Source organism: Schistocerca americana, chromosome 3, assembly GCF_021461395.2.
Source record: "Schistocerca americana isolate TAMUIC-IGC-003095 chromosome 3, iqSchAmer2.1, whole genome shotgun sequence".
NCBI lineage: Eukaryota > Metazoa > Arthropoda > Insecta > Orthoptera > Acrididae > Schistocerca > Schistocerca americana.
Genome location: NC_060121.1, coordinates 263,147,181 through 263,170,501, shown reverse-complemented (window position 1 = coordinate 263,170,501; position 23,321 = coordinate 263,147,181).

Here is a 23,321-nt window from a genome sequence, read left to right as displayed (position 1 = left end):
AAGCCCGGAGTTGACCCAAGGGGCACAGGAGCATCTTTTCAGTTCAGAAGTCATTGGTGGGTGTCTTGGTGTGAGCAGCACTGAAATTTGGAAAAATGTTTTACATAGCAAGTGACTGGAAACAATCCAGGAGTCATCATCGGATGTCCTCTGTGGGCAGTGAATAAGAAAACTATCTTGTACTTTGCAACTTACATGAAACAGTTTGTGTGTGCATGAAGAAACATTATTCAGTACAAAATTACTAAAGGAGGCAGTGCAGCTGTTACCACACTGACATCATGTTTGGGAGGACGGAGCTGTTCTCTCCGGCCATCTTGGTTTGGGTTTCCCGTGGTTTTCTTGGATCACTAAGAAAAATGCTAGGATGGAACCTTAACCAAAGCCACTGCCGACCCCCTGTCCTATCCTCAAAGTGTGTTTTGTTTGCTGTATGTTTATATTTTGGCCCATTGATTAGGACTACATTACCCTGATAAATCCTATATCGTTGTGAGATGATCCCTGGATGAATAAATAAATAATGGATATTCATCACACGACTGTTTGAACATTGTCTCTGAACGTTACTAGCGACAAAACCTTCATGGACTAGTAGCGGGGAAATAATGACATTTTTGAGACATGAAAAAAATCTTTCTTTTCATCTCTTCTAAACACTCTGAAATAGTATTTTACACCCTTTATAATGAGCTGCATCAGGAATCGGTACACCTGAAGTAGGAGAAATATATTAGGACTATGAAAACATTCTCGGACTTCTCGCCACGTCATTTCCGAAAAAATAACCACAAGATTTCGGCAATTACCACCATCGCCTTCGTCAGGAGCAACTGATTTTCGTGGCTGGTGCAGTGGTGGATTTATACAGCCCATGGACGGCTACTGATCGGTCGTGCATGGATATAAATGTCCACCACAAAAGCAACCTCGACATTCGGTTGCTGTTGACGAAGGGGATGGTGGTAATCTTTGAAAGCTTGATATTCTACCTAGAACAGACGTGGAAGTAAGTACGAGAATGTTGTCTTTTACAATAGCGTCGTCGTGATAAGCTTCACTCTAAATAAATAAGAAAATTTATAAGAAACGAGCGGAAGGCAAACGAATAGCATGATATTAAACGTGTTATTATGCAGTGTTCCCTCTGTATTTTTAACTTAAAGAGCAACCTTTGCCACTGCTGCACGATTATTCTGTTCCACGAACCTTAGCGACGGTGCAGCTGCATAAATATATCCTAATACTTGTCATTAATTATTTATACGCATTTCTCACGAGATAATTTATACGTTTACTGCTCACTAATTTGGCATCGAACAATGGTACGGATGTTAAATTCGAATACGCGATTGCTTCTGTGTTGGTATTACCGATGCGAAAGAAAAACATGTATTGATGCACATACATATATATGTATAATTAAACTACCCACTGGCCTCGATCGGCCTTTTGGCGTGTGGGACATAAAAGGCAGTTATAATTTGTTTTAGTGGTACTTGTTTCGCTTCGGTTGCACAAACAGAATTTCCGAACTAACCCGCACGCGCAGCGGGCGGCCATCCGCGTCGAGTGGGCAGCACACGCGCTCGCAATGGGCAGCAATTACAAACAGAACGGCACTTACAAACAAGCCCTGCTTCGGCGGCGAGACAAAACGTGTTTTCCGCGTCATTGTTCCGTTTAGTGGAGACCGCGAAACAAATTATGTCGCTGCACGGGACTAAAATCGCGGTGTCTGACAAACGTAAAAGTTCTCACCTGTCTGTTGCACCTGTAAAGTCGGTTATAGAGTCATCAGAAATTTCACAGTTAACAAGGGAAACATAAGCCCAGCGGGTCACCGATTTTAATCCTCTTTCGCATCATCGAAAGACAACTCGTATGTTACAGTTGCTACTTCGTACGACGTTCTTTTTATTTATTTATTTACATGTCAAGTTCCGTAGGACCAAATTGAGGAGCAAATCTCCAAGGTCATGGAACGTGTCAGTACATGAACTGACAACATAACAGATAAAAATAAATGTTCATGAACCTGAAAGAAAATCAGTCCATAAGTTTAAGCCAACGCTATCAGCAATACAATGAGAATCAGCTTAATTTTTCAAGGAACTCCTCGACAGAATAGAAGGAGTGACCCATGAGGAAACTCTTCAGTTTCGATTTGAAAGCGCGTAGATTACTGCTAGGATTTTTGAATTCGAGTGGCAGCTTATTGAAAATGGATGCAGCAGTATACTGCACACCTTTTTGCACAAGAGTTAAGGAAGTCCGAACCAAATGGAGGTTTGATTCCTGCCGAGTATTAACTCAGTGAAAGCTGCTTATTGTTGGAAATAAACTAATATTGGTAACAAGAAACGACAATAAGGAATATACATATTGACAGGCCAATGTCAAAATACCCAGATTCGTGAACAGAGGTCGACAAGAGGTTCGTGAACTCACACCACTTATTGCCCGAACCGCCAGTTTCTGAGCCAAAAATATCCTTCTAGAAGGGGAAGAGTTACCCCAAAACATTATACCATACGACATAAGTGAATGAAAATAAGCAAAATAGACTAATTTCCGTGTCGAAGTATCACTCAGTTTCGATGCCGTTCGAATACTGAAAATGGCAGTATTAAGTCTTTGAACAAGATCCTGAACGTGGGCTTTCCACGACAGCTTACTATGTATCTGAACACCGAGGAATTTGAACTGTTCAGTTCCACTAATCGTATGCCCGTTCTGTGAGATTAAAACGTCAGGTTTTGTTGAATTGTGTGTTAGAAACTGTAAAAACTGAGTCTTACTGTGATTTAACGTTAGTTTATTTTCTACAAGCCATGAACTGAGGTCATGTACTGCACTACTTGAAACTGAGTCAATGTCGCACACAACATCCTTTACTACCATGCTAGTGTCATCAGCAAACAGAAATGTTTTAGAGTTACCCATGATACTAGAGGCCATGTCATTTATATAAATAAGGAACAGGAGCGGCCCCAACACTGATCCCTGGGGCACCCCCCACTTGACAGTGCCCCACTCAGATCCCACACCACAGCTGTTATCAACATTGTGAATAATGACCTTTTGCTGCCTGTTGCTAGAGTAAGAGGTGAACCAATTGTGAGCTACTCCCCTCATTCCGTAATGGTCCAACTTCTGGAGCAATATTGCGAGATCAACACAGTCAAATGCCTTTATTAAGTCAAAAAATACGCGAAACGTTCGAAACTTTTTGTTTAGCCCATTCAGTACCTCACAGAGAAAAGAGAATATACGTAGCATTTCAGAAATCGTGATTCAAAGTTCTACTAGCCTGTTACATACCATAGCATAGCGGCAGCTCTTGAGCAGCGGCGTTATTGCAATCGGCTAAGGGTAGTTTCCACATACTGCGATCGAACCAGGTCTTTTTCCATTCCATCAAACGCTTGTATAGATATAAGGAAACGTGTTCTTTGGAAAGGAACAATAATAAAAATGATAATCACTACGATAAATTCATCCATCTATTGAACATACAACTTACAACACTTATATATACTTATAAGTATTATCACAATCTGTTGGTTGGTTAACAATACGGGACCCTGACTGCCAAACCTTTCTGTGAAAACCACACGTCAATAGCACGTTCCATTTCCGGAATATTTGCAGTACAAGTTTTAGGTGATTCAATCTCTATACTGCGTAAGCTCTGTAAAGTGAAAGGCGGGTAATAATTCATAATAATTTTAGCGGCATTCCATTCGCGCGTAAGGAACGAGAGAAAAATGTCTATATGCCTCTGCATGTGCCTTCATGTCATCTTATTGGCATTATCGTTAGGCAGAATATACGGTATGAACCCGAAATCCACAGACAAAATGTTGGCAGTTGCTCAGAGACTTTTCTGGGGACTTTACTATAAGGGTCTCCGGTGGCTGGTTACAGATTAAGAGCGTAATTATAATTTATTCGGTTTGTTATCCCAGTTACCTCTGTTTCTGTGAAAAATAACGCCACAGTGGTTAAAATACCTGCGTATAGGTGCAAAAATACCGTGATGTGGCTGTCGTCGCTGAAGGTTCAAGTCTTCCGCTCCTCTCAATGAACCCATGCAAAAGCAACACATCCCACAACTCATCATCCCTTAGCCATCCATACTTGTGCATATCATTGTTAACCTTCAACAAACACTTCTGTTAGATTTCGTGCAACTCGTCATCCCTTAGCCAACCACATTTCTGCGTATCATTTTTAACGTTCAAGAAACATTTCTGGAAAAACTAACTCGATACACACTCGAGTAGTACTAAATGTTAGCTTGAGGGCGAAGACAAAAGTTGTCAACAGCAAGCACCGTGAGTGAATGGAATGATTTTGTTTCAAAACAAAAAGCGCAGACCATACAGTCAACATTTGTGCTACTATGAAGATATTTTCAGTGGAACAAAGATATGATTAATCTATTAAGAAATCGAACGAAATTCAAACGAAAGCCAATGGTTTCTTTTGATACAAAAATCTCCCTGAGCAGCCTCCGAAATTTTTCGGTTTAGTTCGATTTCACCATGGACAATGCAGGCATCAGAACTGTTGACGTGTCTACCTCGAATACAGGTTCTCAAATTCACCTTTCCCCTAATGACTCCCCTTTAGATATCACGGTCATCTCAGTTGCGCTTTGAGTGCTGAACTAACATATCACGACCCCAAGAAGAGTGTCACTGAATATCCATGTCTGCTGAAATCAAGCGAGGAGTGAAGTAACATTCTTGAACAAGTGCTGAAATTTTTACAATGAAAAAACAAATAATAATATTCTGTGTGTTTGTTAAACAGGTGTGATTTGGTAAAAACAAGAAAGTATTATGAGTACCTGACATGAACATTCAGTGCAGGAAGCGATCTATAATTTTGTACTGTAGTCTTCTTTTGAAAACTAATTTATTTTGCAAGATCACTACGTTAACACAGTTACTAGATTGCTAGTTTCGGCAAGAGGTATTGCCATCATCACATTTACAAAAAGACGTATGTCGGGGTTACAGGCTTACAGACATATAAAAATATAATAGGGATGCACAACCTAGTGACAAAAATTACGTATCCATAATTTCATGCACATAATTATACAATTGTCAACTGTGATCATTAGCTTGCAGCGAAACCGATCAATAAGGTCAAATCCTATTTCATAATTCTGTAAATGTTGAATGTGTAGCTGTCCCCTAAAACTAATTCTATTATGTATATCGTGCGACATAAATTTCTAATGTACGTAATATTTTATGTCAATGTTACGTCACTAAATACTTCAAATTTTTATATAATGGCGTAGGCAGCCATCCATGACAATTTACAACATGCTGTTTCTTTTATATGAAATTTGTGTAAACTTTGCCGTTATAATTACTTGGTGTGTATTACTTTTTGTTACACTTCTTGTGTTAATTTCAATATTAAACAAATGTGTTGAACCTGTTGCATTTTTTGTAATCGTCCAGGGCAGATCGCCAGCTTCCGTTATACTCCACATCGAGTCTTCAGTTACTCTGTCGCAGACAACACGGCGTTATACAACGAAATGGCAAGATGCGGCATGTGTCTGTCATGTTCGTGCCATTCGTCCTCCAAGTTGTGCATACTTTATGATCGTACAGCTGGCATGTCACTGTATTACCTCGACTTTTGTGATATACCAAGTGATCAAAATGTCAGTATAAATTTGAATACTTAATAAACCACGGAATAATATATTTAAAGAGGTAAAAATTTACACACATGCTTGGAATGACACGGGGTTTTATTAAAACCAAAAGAAAAGTTCACAAAATGTCCGACAGATGGCACTGGACAGCAAAACTGGTACCGTGACGGGTGAGAGGTACGCCGATATATTATAGAATCGCATCATCCCCATCCTGGCTGATAAAACACCTGTTGGAACGTACGATGTTTATGCAGGATGACGCTCCACCCCATATTGCTAGACGCGTGAAAGATCTCTTGCGCGCGTCGTTTGGTGATGATCGTGTGCTCAGCCGCCACTTTCGTCATGCTTGGCCTCCCAGGTCCCCAGACCTCAGTCCGTGCGATTATTGGCTTTGGGATTACCTGAAGTCGCAAGTGTATCGTGATCGACGAACATCTCTAGGGATGCTGAAAGACAACATCCGACGCCAATGCCACACCATAACTCCGGCCATGCTTTACAGTGCTGTTCACAACATTATTGCTCGACTACAGCTATTGTTGAGGAATGATGGTGGACATATTGAGCATTTCCTATAAAGGACATCATCTTTGCTCTGTCTTCCTTTGCTATGCCAGTTATTGCTATTCTGATCAGATGAAGCGCCATCTGTGGGAATGATAGTATTTTTCGGTTCTAATAAAACCCCATCTCATTTCAAGCATGTGTGTCAATTTGTACCTCTCTGTCTACATTATTCCGTGATTTATTCAGTTTTCAAATTTATACTGACTTTTTGATCACCCGATACTTTTACGAGGGCTTGAACATAAATAGTGGCAACTATTTATTCATAACCGATACAAAAAAGTTACACGTTTACACCTGTTATTATCCTTCAAAGTAGTCACCAGCGTTCTGTAGAACCTGTTGCCAGCGATGTGGAAGGCGTGGTATACCGTTAGTAGAGCCTGGTCTGTTGATGGTACGAATGGAATGGTCTAAAGTTATGGTGATTCTCGTGTACGACTGTGATGGTGTTATCCTAACGCATTACGTTCCTCCATGGCAGACCGTCAATGCCCAGAATTACTGTTTGTTTTTGGAGCATCACCTGCGACCAACTTTATGAAAGAAGCGGCGACACTTTCTGCGCAACCCACCCATCATTTTGCACTACAATGTGGGGGCGCATACAGCGCAAGCTGTGGGTGCTCTGTTCGGTCGATGGGACTGGCAAGTACTGTACCATCCACCACACTCCCCGGATTTGAGTCCTTGTGGCTTTGTTGTGATTCCGAGGATGAAGAAACCACTTCGTGGCATTTGCTCCAGCACTGTTCCGGAGATTCGACAGGCAGTAGACAGCTCTATTCGCACCATCAACAGAACAGGCTCTGCTAACGGTATACTACGCCTTCCACATCGCTGGCAATGGGTTCTGGTGACTACTTTGAAGGATAGTAACAGGTGTAAACATGTAACTCTTTTGTATCGGTTGTGAATAAATAGTTGCCACAATTTAAGTTCCAACTCTCGTATTAAAAATTTTATTCATTAGAGGTAGTCGTTATTATATGTGGACTGGGGATTCTATCCGACCATATGAGCGGAATTCTATGAGAGTTATTATTTTATGGCATATGGTATAGTCCTCAGGTGACAGAGTGGTGTAAGCCTTGTATGATGTAACAACCACGGTCCGTTTTTATGGGCATATTATTTATATCATTGAGCAGTTGTGTATGCCCTAAAATATTTTTTACCTGATTGTACGCCTGTAATCTCGACATAGTTTGTTTTTATAGACCTGAGGATGGCATTACATACTGCCGAATCTAGGAATCCAGCAACTGTGTTAGCATAGCGGTCTTGGCAAATAAATTTTTTCAAAAGAAGATTACAACACAAAATAAATATTGTTTTTTAATCTAAATACTTGTGCTCTTTAAAGAAAAATCTCAATTTTCTGTGTGAGATGAAACGTGGAGGATACCTTATCAGATTATGTCTCAAAATTTATATGGCAGTTAGATTATGATATCTGTAGGACCATGACGCTTTCAAATGGCAAACCGTATGCACAAAAATTTGAACCTCCTCTCAGCCTATGACAAAACTCACTGGCACTATGCAGGGAATATGGTCACATAAAGTTTGCAGATGATCTTCCGACTCTTTTGCTCTAGAACTGTCGGAGGAAAGAGTTTCTTGACGAAAATGACTGAGCTACACAAGCTGTTCTAAAAATATTAGCGTCTAGTGCAGTGATGTATCTGCTCTCGTTTTAGCACTTTTCAGAGACAACTCTTAACAACAGTAGTGTTGAAACAAAGCTATATGAAATTACTCGTTTAAAAACCACGTACACAGTTAAAACATCCCAAAAAATTCTGAATACGTTAAGTATGTAGCGGGAGGAAGCAGGTTTTTACGCTGCGTTACATCTCCGCTAGTAGCAGTAAGTAAAACATTTCCCTAAAAAGCTTTTTGTTCTACGGCGGAAGCAGTCGGCGGGGAGCACGGGTTACATTAACGTAGAATCTGGGCGGGCAGTATCAATAATGCCGCCGCCATGAGAAGCTGGTACCCGCATTTCTAATTAATTTTCCATCGAGCGCAATTATGTAATAATGGGATAAATATTTAATTTCGCACCGCGGCAGAAAGCTCGTGAAAAATCTGTGCGGACCGCGAAATTTGTGCAATAGCATCAACGGCGAGCCAACTCCAACAGCGCCCTCCTTACCCCGCGTGGACGTTACCTCTGCTCAAAGATTAATCTACGTAGTTTCAATAAATTCCTGAGCACACTGGGGATTAGTTTTAATTCCACAGTGTTACTTTACATGTAATAGTAACTACATTTTAATGCAATAACTTGTTGAATTTAGGCTGTAGTCGATGAAACGAGGAAAAAAACACTTGAAAACGTAAACTCTGAGGAAAAATGTATGGACGTTTAACTGCTGTTGCGGATTTGTCACAATACAAGGCAAGCATCAACGGCATTACCGGTCACTAGAAACTAAGAAACTAGTATATTTTAGTGCTAAGATACAAATACTAGCCACTAAGCACTGTCTGAAAGCATTGCCCGAGGAAAATGAAGTAAAGTATGACATATTTTATTCTAATCCATCTTTGAAACTCTGTTTTAGTTTACGGTAGATGAACTTGAAAGAAAATCCGGAACCAGGAAATCTATATCTTGTTTACTCAATGTACATAACTGGTTTCGTACATTATTGGAGGATCTGCAGATAGCTTTTCTTTTTTTTTTTTTTTTTTTAACAACAGCTTACGTATCGCTTGGCAATACTACAAGGAAACGCAGAAAAGTGCTTCCATCGGAAAATTTTGAAACAATCCTTGGTGATAATGAACAACAGGTGTAAAACCTACTTAGTTGTGAGGCGTGGATGTAGAGCACATCCTCAGTGCTTTCGAAGGCTCTGATTTCCGTTACAATACGCCAATATTAACATGATGATAAACACGAGAAGTAAAGGCTATCTATGCGTCAACTCACTCATTTTATATAATCTGGGACACCATACATTCGGTGGAAGTAATTCGCTGTATCAAATATCGTAACTTACCAAACAGTCTACCTTAATTTAAGATATTTACATATATTCAGGGCTACTTCATCGTATTTTTCCCCGTACAATAAATGTACTTTTTACGTAACATTTAGAGATACAATTAATCAATCAAATTTCAATAAAAAACACTATCTAGGTCAGTCACTCCATTTTATTTAGATTAGTACGAAAAGTCTTGTGAGCAGATCATCTTCAAACTCAAAACTAGAGCTTCACGGTTTTTTTTCTGTTTTTCGCTACACTGAAGGTAGTATTTGTTTTCATAAAATTCGTGTTTTCAATTATACAGCAACTTTTGCTTAAGAATCATTTATTCTAAGGTCTATTGAAATTCTTAAAATCGTACATAACAGAACTAATGAAAACAGATTGCTTAAGAATCATTTATTCTAAGATCTATTGAAATTCTTAAAATCGTACATAACAGAACTAATGAAAAGAGATTTTCTTTTTACGAATACGTTACTGCACAACTGCATCCTAAAATGAGCCAAAACCATATGGAAATTTATCAGTTTCGTCAAATTAACTATTTATTTAGTCCTCATTAGTTTCAGGGTTATGCTCATTTTCAGACTACACCATACATTTCGAGGACCAATTACACATTCTTTCTCCTACATTAAGAAAATAAAGGTTATTAATGGTATGCACAAACATATATTATTTCTAAAGTCGTAATAATCACAATCATGTCCGCAAAAAATGGGTGAAATATCATTTTGAAATTCCAGAAGTAATTTTAGTGTGCAATTTCGATGTCTGTATTAAAATAAACTTTCCCTCAACTCTGTACCTCTTTATGCCTATCAGTAAGCACATATATTCATCGATTATATTAGAAAAACAATGTGTAGTTTAAATAGGGACTGTATGTCTTCGTCTGAAAATGGACGTAGGGTAAAATAAATCGTTCGATCTTCGAAATTATGACTGATTTTGGAGTGTTTATTGTTGTTACAGGAATACTGCGTTTCGATCTTAGTTTTGGATGTACTTGCTTATAACAACCTACCCGCAGAACCACTTCCTATTATCGATTGAAGTATCGCTGTGGTTGAGGCGCGTGGTCAGAAGAGCAAGTTCCAAATACTTACTCGTCATCCTGATTTCGACATTCAGTGACTCGTGAAGCATAGTCCTGGCGTAATTTCATTATAGTGGAACTCCTCTAACGTTCTTGTCTATCTGAGACAGCGTTCTTTCTTTTCTGTTGACAACTCCACTGTTGAATCCTAACATTGGGAAAAAAGTATTTTAGATGTGTGATCGAGTGATTGTCTTCTTTCACTTCGTTATGATACAATCACAAGAGTATTTCGCAATACTTGGCAGATTTCAAGGAGAAAGTGTTGATCATTTTATTAAAAGCATATTCTGCAAGCTATGACATGTGCAGTGAGGTATCCGTTGTGTTGTCAGCATTGGTCAATTGTTTCTTGTGAAGACGCGGCGTAATATGTCACTTGCAAGTGTAAGGACGTGCTGGACTTTTATATTACTTCTCAGCCGCTCAAGAAACTCTTGGTGTCATGTTGCTTATTGCGAATTCCACCCAAAAAACTGCACTTTAGTAACGCATCACCAGCATTGCCGTTTGAAAAGTTATGCCATACACTTGAAAACGTCAAAACAGCCAAACCAGTACAGAAGTTATGAAATCAAAATAAAAGCATGTTTTATGCCAAGCAGAAACACCACGTACGGCAGATTATGGTAATTAAGAAATGTTCTTTGGCTGCAGATCCTGCTGCAACCCACAGTTTTGATTTACGTATGCGCACGTCATACAGTAAGAATGGAGGATCAATAAGAAAGAGATCGGATTAAACAGGATGCTAGACAAGGACGGATATTTCTACCCTACTGTTAAACCTTTACATCGGAGATGCAATGACGGAAATAAAAGACAGGTTCAGGAGTGGTATTAAAATTCAGGATGAAAACATGTAGGTCACACAATTTTCTACTGGCAATGCTATTCTCACCGAAAGTTAGACAGAATTACAGAATCTGTTGAATGGAAGGAATTGTCTACTGAGCACAGGATATGAACTGAAAGTAAACCAGAGAAAGACGAAGGTAAGAAAGAGTAACAGAAATGAGATTAGCGATGAATTTAACTTCAAATTTGGGACCACAGAGTAGACGAAGTGAAGCAAGTCTGCTGCCTTGAGAGCAAAATAACCCCTTACGGGCGAAGAAGCTACGCTCTAAGAAATAGACTACACAGGCAAAGAGGACATTTCTCGTTAAAGAGAAATCTGTCGGTACTAAAGGCCTTAAGGTGAGAGAAAAACTACTGAGAATGTAGTTCTGCAGAATAACATTGTAAGTAAGCGAAACTTGGATTGTGGGGAAAGCGGAAATGAGGAGAATCTAAGCGTTTGAGATGCGGTTCTATAGAAGGATGTTGAAAATTAAGCTGAGTGGTAAGAATCAAGGACGTGCCTACGAGAAAAAAAATGGTTCAAATGGCTCTAAGCACTAAGGGACTTAACATCTGAGGTCATCAGTCCCCTAGAACTTAGAACTACTTAAACCTAACTAACCTAAGGACATCATACACATCCATGCCCGAGGCAGGATTCGAACCTGCGACCGTAGCAGTAGCGCGGTTCCGGACAGAAGCGCCTAGAACCATCGGCCACAGCGGCCGGCCCTTCGAGAAAAGGAATGCGTCAAAACCACTGAAAAGAAGAGGCACGATATGGCATGTGTTTAAGATGAATGAGTACATACCATGGGGCCTCAGTAAAGGATAGAAACTGTAGGCGAAGGCAGATCGTAATACACTCTAGGACAACAAAGAATTATCCGAATGGGACGGAAATCGGTAGATGTGATTTGCATGTACAGACAAATAAATTATCACAATTTCAGAAAAAATGGATGATTTATTCAAAACAGACAGTTTCACAAATTGAGCAAGTCAGTAGCGCATTGGTCCACGTCTGGCCCTTATGCGAGCAATTATTTGGCTCCAGAATAAGATTTTCACTCTGCAGCGGAGTGTGCGCTGATATGAAACTTCCTGGCAGATTAAAACTGTGTGCCGGACCGAGACTCGAACTCGCCCTTTGCGGGCAGGTGCTCTACCAACTGAGCTACCCTAGCACGACTCACGCCCCGTCCTCACAGCTTTACTTCTGCCAGTACCTCGTCACCTACTTTCCAAACTTTACAGAAGCTCTCCTTTCTTTCAGGAGTGCTAGTTCTGCAAGGTTTGCAGGAGAGCTTCCGTAAAGTTTGCAAGGTAGGAGACGAGGTACTGGCAGAAGTAAAGCTCTGAGGACGGGGCGTGAGTCGTGCTTGGGTAGCTCAGTTGGTAGAGTACTTGAACACGAAAGGCAAAGGTCCCGGGTTCGAATCTCGGTCCGGCACACAGTTTTAATCTGCCAGGAAGTTTCAATTATTTGGCTTTTCATAGACTGACAGAGTTGTTGGATGTCCTCCTGAGGGAGATCGTCCCAAATTCTATCCAATTGGAGCGTTATATCGTCAAAATCCCGAGCTGGATGAAGCGCCCTGCCCATAATGCTCCATGCGCTCTCGACTGGGAAGTCATCTAGCGATCTTGCTGGCAAAGGTAGGGTTCGGAAAGCAGGAAGACAAGCAGTAGACACTCTAGCCGTGTGCAGGAGATTATTATCCAGCTTAAATGTAATCCCAGGGCGTGAAGGGCAACAAAACGGGGCATACCGTAAGGGTGCAATGGACGACAACCAAAGGTGACCGGCTATGAAATAAAATGGCAACCCAAACCATCACTTCTGGTTATCGGCCCATACAGTGGGCCACACTCAGGTTGGTATACCACCGCTCTCTGGGGCGTCTCCAGACATATCTTCACTGGTCATCTGGGCTCAGTTCCAAGTGCCATCACTGAAGCCAATTCGACTCCAGTCAACGAAATGCCATGCCGAAGACATGTATGGAGACGCCCCAGACAGCGGTGGTTCAAAATGGTTCAAATGGCTCTGAGCACTATGGGACTTAGCTTCTGAGGTCATCAGTCTCCTAGAACTTAGAACTACTTAAACCTCACTAACCTAAGGACATCACACACATCCATGCCCGAGGCAGGATTCGAATCTGCGACCGTAGCTGTCGCGCGGTTCCAGACTGTAGCGCCTAGAACCGTTCGGCCACTCCTGCCGGCACAGCGGTGGGATACGAACCTGAATGTAATTCACTATAGGGCCCAACAAACAGGTGTGATACCCTGAGGTGCCATTTCTATTCATTGCAGCACCCCTTTGGTTGCCATCTGCAGCATCCTTACAGCACAGAGGTACGTCAACGGTACTCTACGCCCCGTTCTGTTGCCCTCCACGGCAAGCCACCCTGGGATCACATTTCGGCAAGATAAAGCCCGCCGGCACACGGCAAGAATTTCTACTGCTTACGATCAGCACAAGAAGCAAAGTGGTTCAGGAAAAACTGTGAGATGGTGAGTTTGGCACACTTGAGGAAGTCATGGTGGGCACTATCAGACCAGTCTGATGAAAACAAAGGGGGAAGAAATGTACGGTGTTAGTATTATACTCTTGTTTCGTGCGAACAAGCATATCTTCAGCAAGTACGGTGACAAAATTTGCAGTCAGATATTTCTGCTGCCATCACGATGTGATGGTATGGCAGCGGACGCATTCACTCGCGCGGAACCTCTTCCTCCGCGCCGCGCCGCCGCAGTGATGGACGCTGCGCGTTTGTTATACACACGCAGAGTGACAGTGGCGCGGCTCTTGGCGGCCCGGCTGTCAATCGCGACAAACGGCGTCCCGCGGCCCTCCGCCCGCCATTAATACCCCGGAACGGCCGCCACGGAGTTGGCCGCGGTCTCGCCCGGTCCATCCATTCGGTTTTAATGCGCCGCGCGCGTCCTCACGTCGTGAGCGACGGAGGCTGTCGCGCGCCGTCGGCCGGCTCTCCATCTCCCGTCACCAACTCTGCCGCCCAGTGGCTGCGAGCGGGGAGCGGACGGCGCGTACTGCGTAGTTGCCGCGGCCAACTCGGGCCGGTGGTGTCAGGGGCGATGCAAATCACGTGGAATTTCACCAGTCTGCCTGGTGCCCTTCCCGGCCTTGCCAGCCACCAAACCGAGCGAGTTGGCGCAGTGGTTAGCACATTGGAATCGCATTCGGGAGGACGACGGTTCAGAGCCGCGTCCGGCCATCCTGATTTAGGTTTCCCGTCATTTCCCTCAGCCAAAGACCGGGATACTTCCTTTGAAAAGAGCACGGCCGTCTTCCTCCTCCATCCCTTACTAATTTGATGGGACCGATTACCTCGCTTTTTGATCCATTCCCCCGCATCAACCAACCAGCCATCAAAGATTATGTAAACTGTCTGAAAAAATTTTTCAGCACCGGATCGTCTGTGATGTGTGTGATATTGGATTCAAGTGGATCGGGTATGAAAGAACAGACCTTGTAAAAAAAATTTGGCCAGGTGCTATTAGGACTCGAACACTCAAGGTATTTTCCCATACAAGTTAAAACATGCCATTGTCAGGCGTCTCTACAAAAAGGGAGACATCACAGACGTCAATTATCGGCCAGTATCCTTGCTTACAGCATTCTCAAAAATCTTCGAAAAAGTAATGTACTCGAGAGTGGTTAGCCATCTCAACAGTAATGGGATACTTAATAAATCACAGTGCGGATTTCAAAAATGCTGTTCCACTGAGACAGCAATATACAATTTCACGGGTTCGTCCCGGCGGAGGTTCGAGTCCTCCCTCGGGCATGGGTGTGTGTGTGTGTGTTTGTCCTTAGGATAATTTAGGTTAAGTAGTGTGTAAGCTTAGGGACTGATGACCTTAGCAATTAAGCCCCGATTTCACACACATTTGCACATTTTACAATTTCACTGTCCATATAATAGAGTATTTAAATAGTAAAATGTCGCCAATAGGAATTTTCTGTGGCTTGTCCAAAGTATCTGATTGTGTGAACCATAACATTATGTTACAGAAATTACAATTCTATGGCATAAATGGAATAGCATATGAGTGGTTTAAGTCATATCTACAGAACAGGAAGCAAAAAGTTTCCTTATATTGGTAGAGTGATATAAATACGTTTGCCACTTCATCGAACTGTGGTGAAATTACATTAGGTGCTCCACAGGGTTCAATCATGGGTCCCCTTCTTTTCTTGATATATGTGAACGACCTCCCTTCCTATCCGAAACAGGAAGCTGAACTGACACTGTTTGCTGATGATACAATCATCATTATTAATCCAGTAAAAGAAAGTCCAATCGAAAATGATGCAAATAAGGTCTTTGGAAAAGTCATTAATTGGTTTTCCGCAAATGGGCTTGTTCTAAACTTTGAAAAAACACAGTACATCCAATTTTCTGCTTGAAAAAGGGCAGTTCCTTCAATAAATATAACACATGAACAGAAGTCAATAGACAAGGTAGAGCATACTAAGTTTTTGGGTGCACATACGGATGAGAATCTTAATTGGAAAATTCATATTTTGGATCTTCTAAAGTTACTACGTTCAGCAACTTTTGCGATCAGAATAATTGCCAATTTTGAGGATATAGAAATTAGTAAGCTAGCATACTTTGCATACTTTCACTCTCTGATACGGAGTAATATTTTGGGGTAACTCAACATTTAGACAAAAAGTATTCACTGCTCAAAAGAAAGTCGTTAGAATAATGTGTGGGGTTGATGTTTTTAAAAGATTGGGAATCCTTACAACAGCGTCACAATACATCTGATACGTCTGGATACGACACTGACAGGTGACACGTACGTAAGCATCCTGTCTGATCACCTGCATCCATTCATGTCCATTTCGCATTCCGACTGACTAGGAGGACAATGAGACACCCCACACATCCAGATTTGCTACAGTGTGGCTCCAGGAACACTCCTCTGAGTTTAAACACTTCCGCTGGCCATCAAATCCCCAGATATGAACATTATTGAGCATATCTGGGATGCCTTGCAACGTGCTCTTCAGGAGAGATCTCCACCCCCTCGTACTCTTACGGATTTATCTACGGCCCTGCAGGATTCATGGTGTCAGTTCCTCCAGCACTACTTCAGACGTTAGTCGAGTCCACGCTACGTCGTCTTGTGGCGCTTCTGCGTCCTCCCGAGGCCCCTACACGATATTAGGCAGGTGTACCGGTTTCTTTGGCTCTTCAGTGTACATTTTTCGTGTGATATAACTATAAATTAACAATTTTCGGATATCTTCCTTTACTTGTGTTGTGAAACCTTGCTTCTTGCCAAGTTTCATGATTCCAGGACAATGGAAAGTTCCGTATGGGTTTTGATGAGTGAGATTGTGTCAAAATTTGTAACATAAACAGGCGCATCTTCTGCCTACATCGACGTAGAAACTTAAATTCTTGATGTCCCTAAAGGACCGTAGACCTTACCATGTGACGTAAGTTTGAAGTTGATACGTCTGCCTATCCTGAGACAAAGGGTTCTTAACAGTCGGACAGACAGACAGGCAGACGAACGGACAGCAAAGTGATACTATAACGGTTCCCTATTTAATTACTGAGGGCAGAATCCTAAAAAATTGTTATATCAACCATGATTCCCAGCGTTTTACCTTTCAAGCTGAAACCTTAATTTCCCTCAAATATATTTCTTATCTAAAAAATGATTGGCTCTCCAGTATCACAGATGTAATCGACAGCACAACGCTCTCCTGGCCATTAACGTCAGTTTTCGATACCAGAGCCGCTATTTACGCTTCAAGCACGCTCTCCACAAGGCTTAGCGCACTCTGTTCCAGACCTCTCACCATGCGTAATACCTGTCGGTACTAGAGGTTGAATCTGGGTCTTCCGTGTGGAAACCTGACACGTGGCCAACTCATGCACGATTGCGGTCACACTAATCCGCCAATTAGCTCAGTAACCCGAGAGATGCGCAACTGAAATACGCTAAGCATATCACAGGCTGTTCCATTACCTCGACCAGCCCAAATAATTTTTTTGTCCGGAAGTAAAACAAAAAATTTATCATACAAACGTTTAAATATTAGATGGCGATTAACCAGTACGGTTGCCTTTCTTGTAATTTTGTTCGTCACGAAGATATGAACAGCAGTGTATCTTTCCCGAAAAACCGTATATTTTTATTCAGTAATCCACTTCCTCTACTCAGGACCTGTTCAACAACGTATCACAGTGTATCAGTCATGTAAAATGACATTATGAAAACGTAACAAAAATCTCCTGTTAGTTGCCCACTTGTTGGATTTCGTAGTAAACAAACGGAAACACAAATAAATCTGGGTCGGCCATTCAGTCAACCGTTTTCAGTTAATGGTATGCGTGAGTACAATGGTCACCAACGAAAAGGAGACAGAAATACCGGCCGGCCGGTGTGGCCGTGCGGTTCTAGGCGCTTCAGTCTGGAACCACGTGACCGCTACGGTCGCAGGTTCGAATCCTGCCTCGGGCATGGATGTGTGTGATGTCCTTAGGTTAGTTAGGTTTAAGTAGTTCTAAGTTCTAGGGGACTGATGACCACAGATGTTAAGTCCCATAGTGCTCAGAGCCATTTGAACCATTTGAACAGAAATACCACTCATCTACGGAGAATGCCAGTTAGTATAACAGTAATTGCAATAATAACGTAAACTCCACTCAGGGATTAGTCCTTACGTCTGTTGGAAGTGTTCTACTGCTGCCTACAAGACACTACAGCAGACATTTATGGTCGTGGCAGATGCCATCAGCACGTCGACAATCCTTCCAGCCATCACTCCGAGCAGATAAATCCTGATAATGTCACCAGTTCTTTATTCAAGCAACTTGAGGACTTGAACCTTCGGCGGGAGAGGCCACGCAATCCGTGACATGGCGCCTCAAACCGCGCGGCCACTCCGTGCGGCTGCGACTCCTCATTTGCCCTCACAAGGGCTGAATGAAATCTATACCAGACCTCCATACATAAAAAAAGGCAGTCTGAGGAGGTATTGGGAATCAAATCCGCGTCCTTTCGTACCGGAGGCAGCGACACTAACCATTTTTTTCCAAAACATTATTTAACAAAAGTAACGTTACGCAAGTACCTCACAGAAACAAATGAATAACAAAAGTATGAGTTTATGAACATTGCAACATATCACACGTCAGTTTTAACTACGGATAATTGTGATAATACGTCTTTCTGCTTATTTCATCGGGGTCTGTGCGTGTAAGATGCCATCAACTTCGAACATATCCACTGGCGATGAACTGTCAGACTTGTAGATACCTGTTGAAACTTCCATACCAACATTTTTTTTCCTAGTCAGTTTCAGAGAGTTACTTTTTTTATAGATAATCGTAAGTTTTAAGAACTTTGCAAACCTTTCCTCATTTTTTTATTGGTTTGAGATGCTTTGTAGTGAGATACAGCCAGAAATCTTCTCTGCTTTTATTTTCTTCTGTCACAATGTAATATATTGTATGTCCTTTGATCTAGTTCGCAGGATTGTGTTTTGTGATTGGGTGCGGATCATCATCTGGGTTTAGAAAATCTGCTGGTGTAATATATTTGGGAGGTGTTCTTTTTATCCTCGCTAGCTTCTGCCTGACAATCTACCAAACTTCAGTTACTTTTTTACAGACAAATCTGTGTTATTCGAGGTCAATTAAATTACAAGATGGACAAGATGGTGAGTCTGCTATGTGGACGTCATAATGTCTTCACTTGGTTGATACTTTCCTGTTAACTGTTTTATACCAAGTTGCCTTAACGTTTGACTGTAGATTCCGACAACTGATATTTCTCCAGATGGCTTTCCGATCATAGGCTGGGAATTGTAATTCGATCGCTTTTTTGCTATTGTTTCCTACCAACAAGATATATTTCCCTTGTCTTCGTCAAATTCATCTCCGGAATGTTGCTCTGTACAAAGCTGCGTTCGATTAAAAATTGTTTAGATGATGAACCTTCCGTCTACAGAGGCGGTTTAACAACAATAACATGTTTTATTTACAATACTCGGCGATATCCTGACAAGGACCAACCATTCCGACCGAAGTTTTCTCGTCTTGCGAGGCTTCAGTTAACGCGAAGTTTCACCTCATGGCAACACAATCCTCCTAGCTTTTACAGAGACAAAGGTTCTGACGTCACTGCTGTCGCTTTTGTTGCACTGAATCCACACAGAAGCACTCGTCTGCTTGAACAAGAGATTGACATTCCAAAAACTAGTGTAAAAGTAATGTTGAAATGATACGGAGGGAACGTTGGAACAACCAAAGCGGTTGACACCTATGGACGTGAATACTGTATCGTCACCCCCCTAAAATTTCGGACCTGTGCCCTCAGCAGCCAAAGCGACGCTCACCGTCTTTTTCGACACCCGAGATCCGATAGTCGTAGAATTCCTTGAGCACGGAAAACCATTAACAGTTACGTATACTGTGAGACACTCTGTATCCTAGGCAAGACCATGAGGACCAAATGACCTGGGCTGCTTCCAGAGGGAGTGATACTGCTCCATGATAACGCGCGTCCACACGTCTCCAAGGTCACACAAAGTTTAACGGTCAAATTCATGTCTGAGCAGCTTGAGTATCCGCCCTACAGCCCGGATTTCTCGCCCAGGAATCTGGAATTTTCAAGTGTTTTATATATATCAGTGGGGCGCGCTTCAACTCGGACGACAAACTGAAGAACACAGAGGAGACTGACCACTCTTCCTGTCACAGCCACAGGAATTCTGGGAAAAGGGAATCATTTGGCTCGTGAAAGAGTGAGATAATTGTGGTCAGGCTTGAATAAAGACTTTAGTTATATCCACAGTGTTGTTTTGTGCCTTTTCCTTTGAATACCCCTCATACATAGCATTCTAACACGTCAACTATCATGTGCGCTTAACACCAAGAATTCTGTGGAAACCGTATCCAGGATCGTGCATAGTTTTACCTGTGGGAAAAAGAGCAAATGCTCGCCATCAGCGTCTATGGAGAGTTGGCTAACGTGTGATACTTGGTATTACCGTTATTGATCCTTATTTTGTCAGTGGTAACATAGATAGTATGGTATATGCCTGATCCTTCCTTTTACGTCTTACTCACACACATCTTCAACTGAAATCGGTTGACTGAATGACTGGTGCATTTTCCGTGCTTCCATTTGTTCATTGTCAACTTCGCCAAGTGGGCGAGTTACGTTACCCCTTGGTACTTTCACTGTGTTCTAGCACAGGAGATTCGATGACTGTGATACGTTTTTGGACCGTTCTTTAGCAGAGCAAGGGGATTACAGAATTTAAAAAATATAGAGTGCTCCTCAAGAAAGACGTACTGCTACTCATATCTTCGTAGCTAAATGTTTGCTCCATATATTGCTTATTTTAATTCTTGACAAAAGGTTAATTCAGATGGTCAAGGTGTATGGGACACAATGTGTTTGACATATCTACCAACGAAATGGCCCTTGCACATCATTGGGAGTCCAAGGAAATATAGATCGTCGAAGAATTCGGTAAACACTGAGGTACGTGGGCCGTGACAGTTACAGTCTTCATGTTTATATTCTCACAACTGTGGATGATGAACGGTGAAAATGAAGTTCATAAGTAATTCTCATACATTTAAACATATTGTTACGATGAATTATAAATTTTATTTTAAAAAATGATGTTATTTGTGATTTCTGTTCAAATCTATATACGTGTAAAACATTACCTAGATTTTCATGATTTATGGAGTTATTGTACATAACACTGTAGTTTCGAAACGATACATCAAAGAAAGATACATCTGAGGAATCAGTTTCAAGGGCTGGCCTATTTTCTTTCTCATTGCTACACCACGACGAGTAGGCTACGCTATACCTTTTTAGCTACTATTAACCCAATTAGATATGGTTGAGTAACACTATCTTTTAGGGAGGTCCTACAGTCACTCTGTTTTCAAACAACGTTTTTTTCATTATTATACACATTTTATGTATAATTTTTGCACAAGAAATCAAATGATTTTCCAGGTGAACAAGGTTTCATCATTGGTTATGAATTAATGAATTTTTTTTTATTTTTATCATCATATTTTGACAAATGTTGTGGTCACAATTGGCCCTTCTACACGCAATTTATAATATTAAAAATGACAAGTTGATATTGCAAGTTATAACAAAATATTAAATTCATTGTAAATAAACCGTAATTTGGACAAAATTTGTCACTGACAGAGTTTCATTGAAAACTAATCTCATAACAAATTTGTCTGTCCTCTAACAATGCCCAATTTTAATTATGTTGTTAATTTTATATCTCTGTTGTTCTTCATAAAAATTACATTACAATATTTTTTTCAACGTGTTCCTGATTACAAGTTGACCAACTCTTAATTGTTGCATGTTATTTCGCAATTAATTTTTTTTTCAAAGGACTAAATCACATAATCAGACAACAGAAGAACAATTTATTTAATTAACCAAATTTTCCGCGATTGAAGCCACATCAAGCGGTTAAATGTCCACAGGCTTTGAGACAAGTGGTCCTTGTTCACTGTCAAGCGATGACCATTTGACAGTGGCTGAGGAGCACTCGTCTGAAAGCTTGTAGATATAGAACCACTTCATGTGCCTGCAAACTTGAGATAATTTTATTAGTTCACTTTGCTTTGAGAGCATACAGTAGCAGAATATGTTTTATTATTTTTGTTATAATTCACTTATTCATAAGAACAATTACATGGCTAATGGTCACTGTTCTCGACTGAAAATGAGAAACAAACGTGAAGAGAAGTCACGAGATTTGCCTTACGCAACGCTTGGCGCTGGGGCCAAAACGACGGCTTAAGTCGGTGGAATAAGCACGAGGAGCTCCAGACTCAGCGACGAAATTTTGTTGATTTCTGCAGAGCAGCCTATCTTGGCGGAGAGGGGCAGGGTAGCCAACTCGCTCGCAAACTGCGCTAATGCCTGTCACCGCCACAGTTAGCTGCCAGCACCGCAGTGTAACCTCGTTACAGTCCGAGTTGGCGCTAACTGAATCGTGCCTATTGTTGGCAGAGGCTGCGCTCGGCCAAGTTGACGGTTTACCTCCCGCCCGTTGCCGCGTCTCGTCTCTATGCGACGGAAACTGCCTCTCCAGTCTCACGCCCGTCTGCAGACCTCGCCTTGTCTGCAAAGGTGTAGGGGCAAAGTGAAAATTACCAAGCCTGGCACACAGATGGCGTTGGTGGCAATGAAAGTTTGTTTTTACTGTGTTGGAATACACCATACACGTAGGTAAGTCAAGTGTCAACTTTATGGGTTATAAATAACTTTTCTGCTACCAGTCACAATTTTATTTTATTCATATTTTACACGACGCATTTCAGGAAATAATTCCCATTTTCAACTTACACTTTGTAATTTTTGAAAACACAATTTATAGTTTAGTTTTCTACATCAAATAAACTACAACCAACACTAATACGTAATATCAACTGTAATCATGTACCGTACTCAGACTCTGGAGTGGACAAAGTAAAATGCCTGGAATACTCCATGTTCTACCTACGACAAACAGACCGAAATTTCAACACCAAGTACATAGAATACATTACAGTGTACATACGCAACAGATACACAACATAAGTAATAATGGTTCAAATGGCTCTGAGCACTATGGGACTCAACTGCTGAGGTCATTAGTCCCCTAGAACTTAGAACTAGTTAAACCTAACTAACCTAAGGACATCACAAACATCCATGCCCGAGGCAGGATTCGAACCTGCGACCGTAGCGGTCTTGCGGTTCCAGACTGCAGCGCCTTTAACCGCACGGCCACTTCGGCCGGCGCATAAGTAATAGCCGCACACGTTTAATACAGGACACCCATTTGGTGACGTAGAAAAAAATGTCAAAGTACTCCGCCAACTAAATAGAGGGCATAAAATGAATTTGTTAGAAGAACTGGAGACACATTCACTTGCAGAAAATATGAAGACAAAATGTTAAACGAAAAGCTTGAAAGCGAATTAGGGAATTTCTTCAGATGCTTTGACAATATACTTAAATAAAAATGACAACACATAGAACTAAGCATCAACGTGAAATA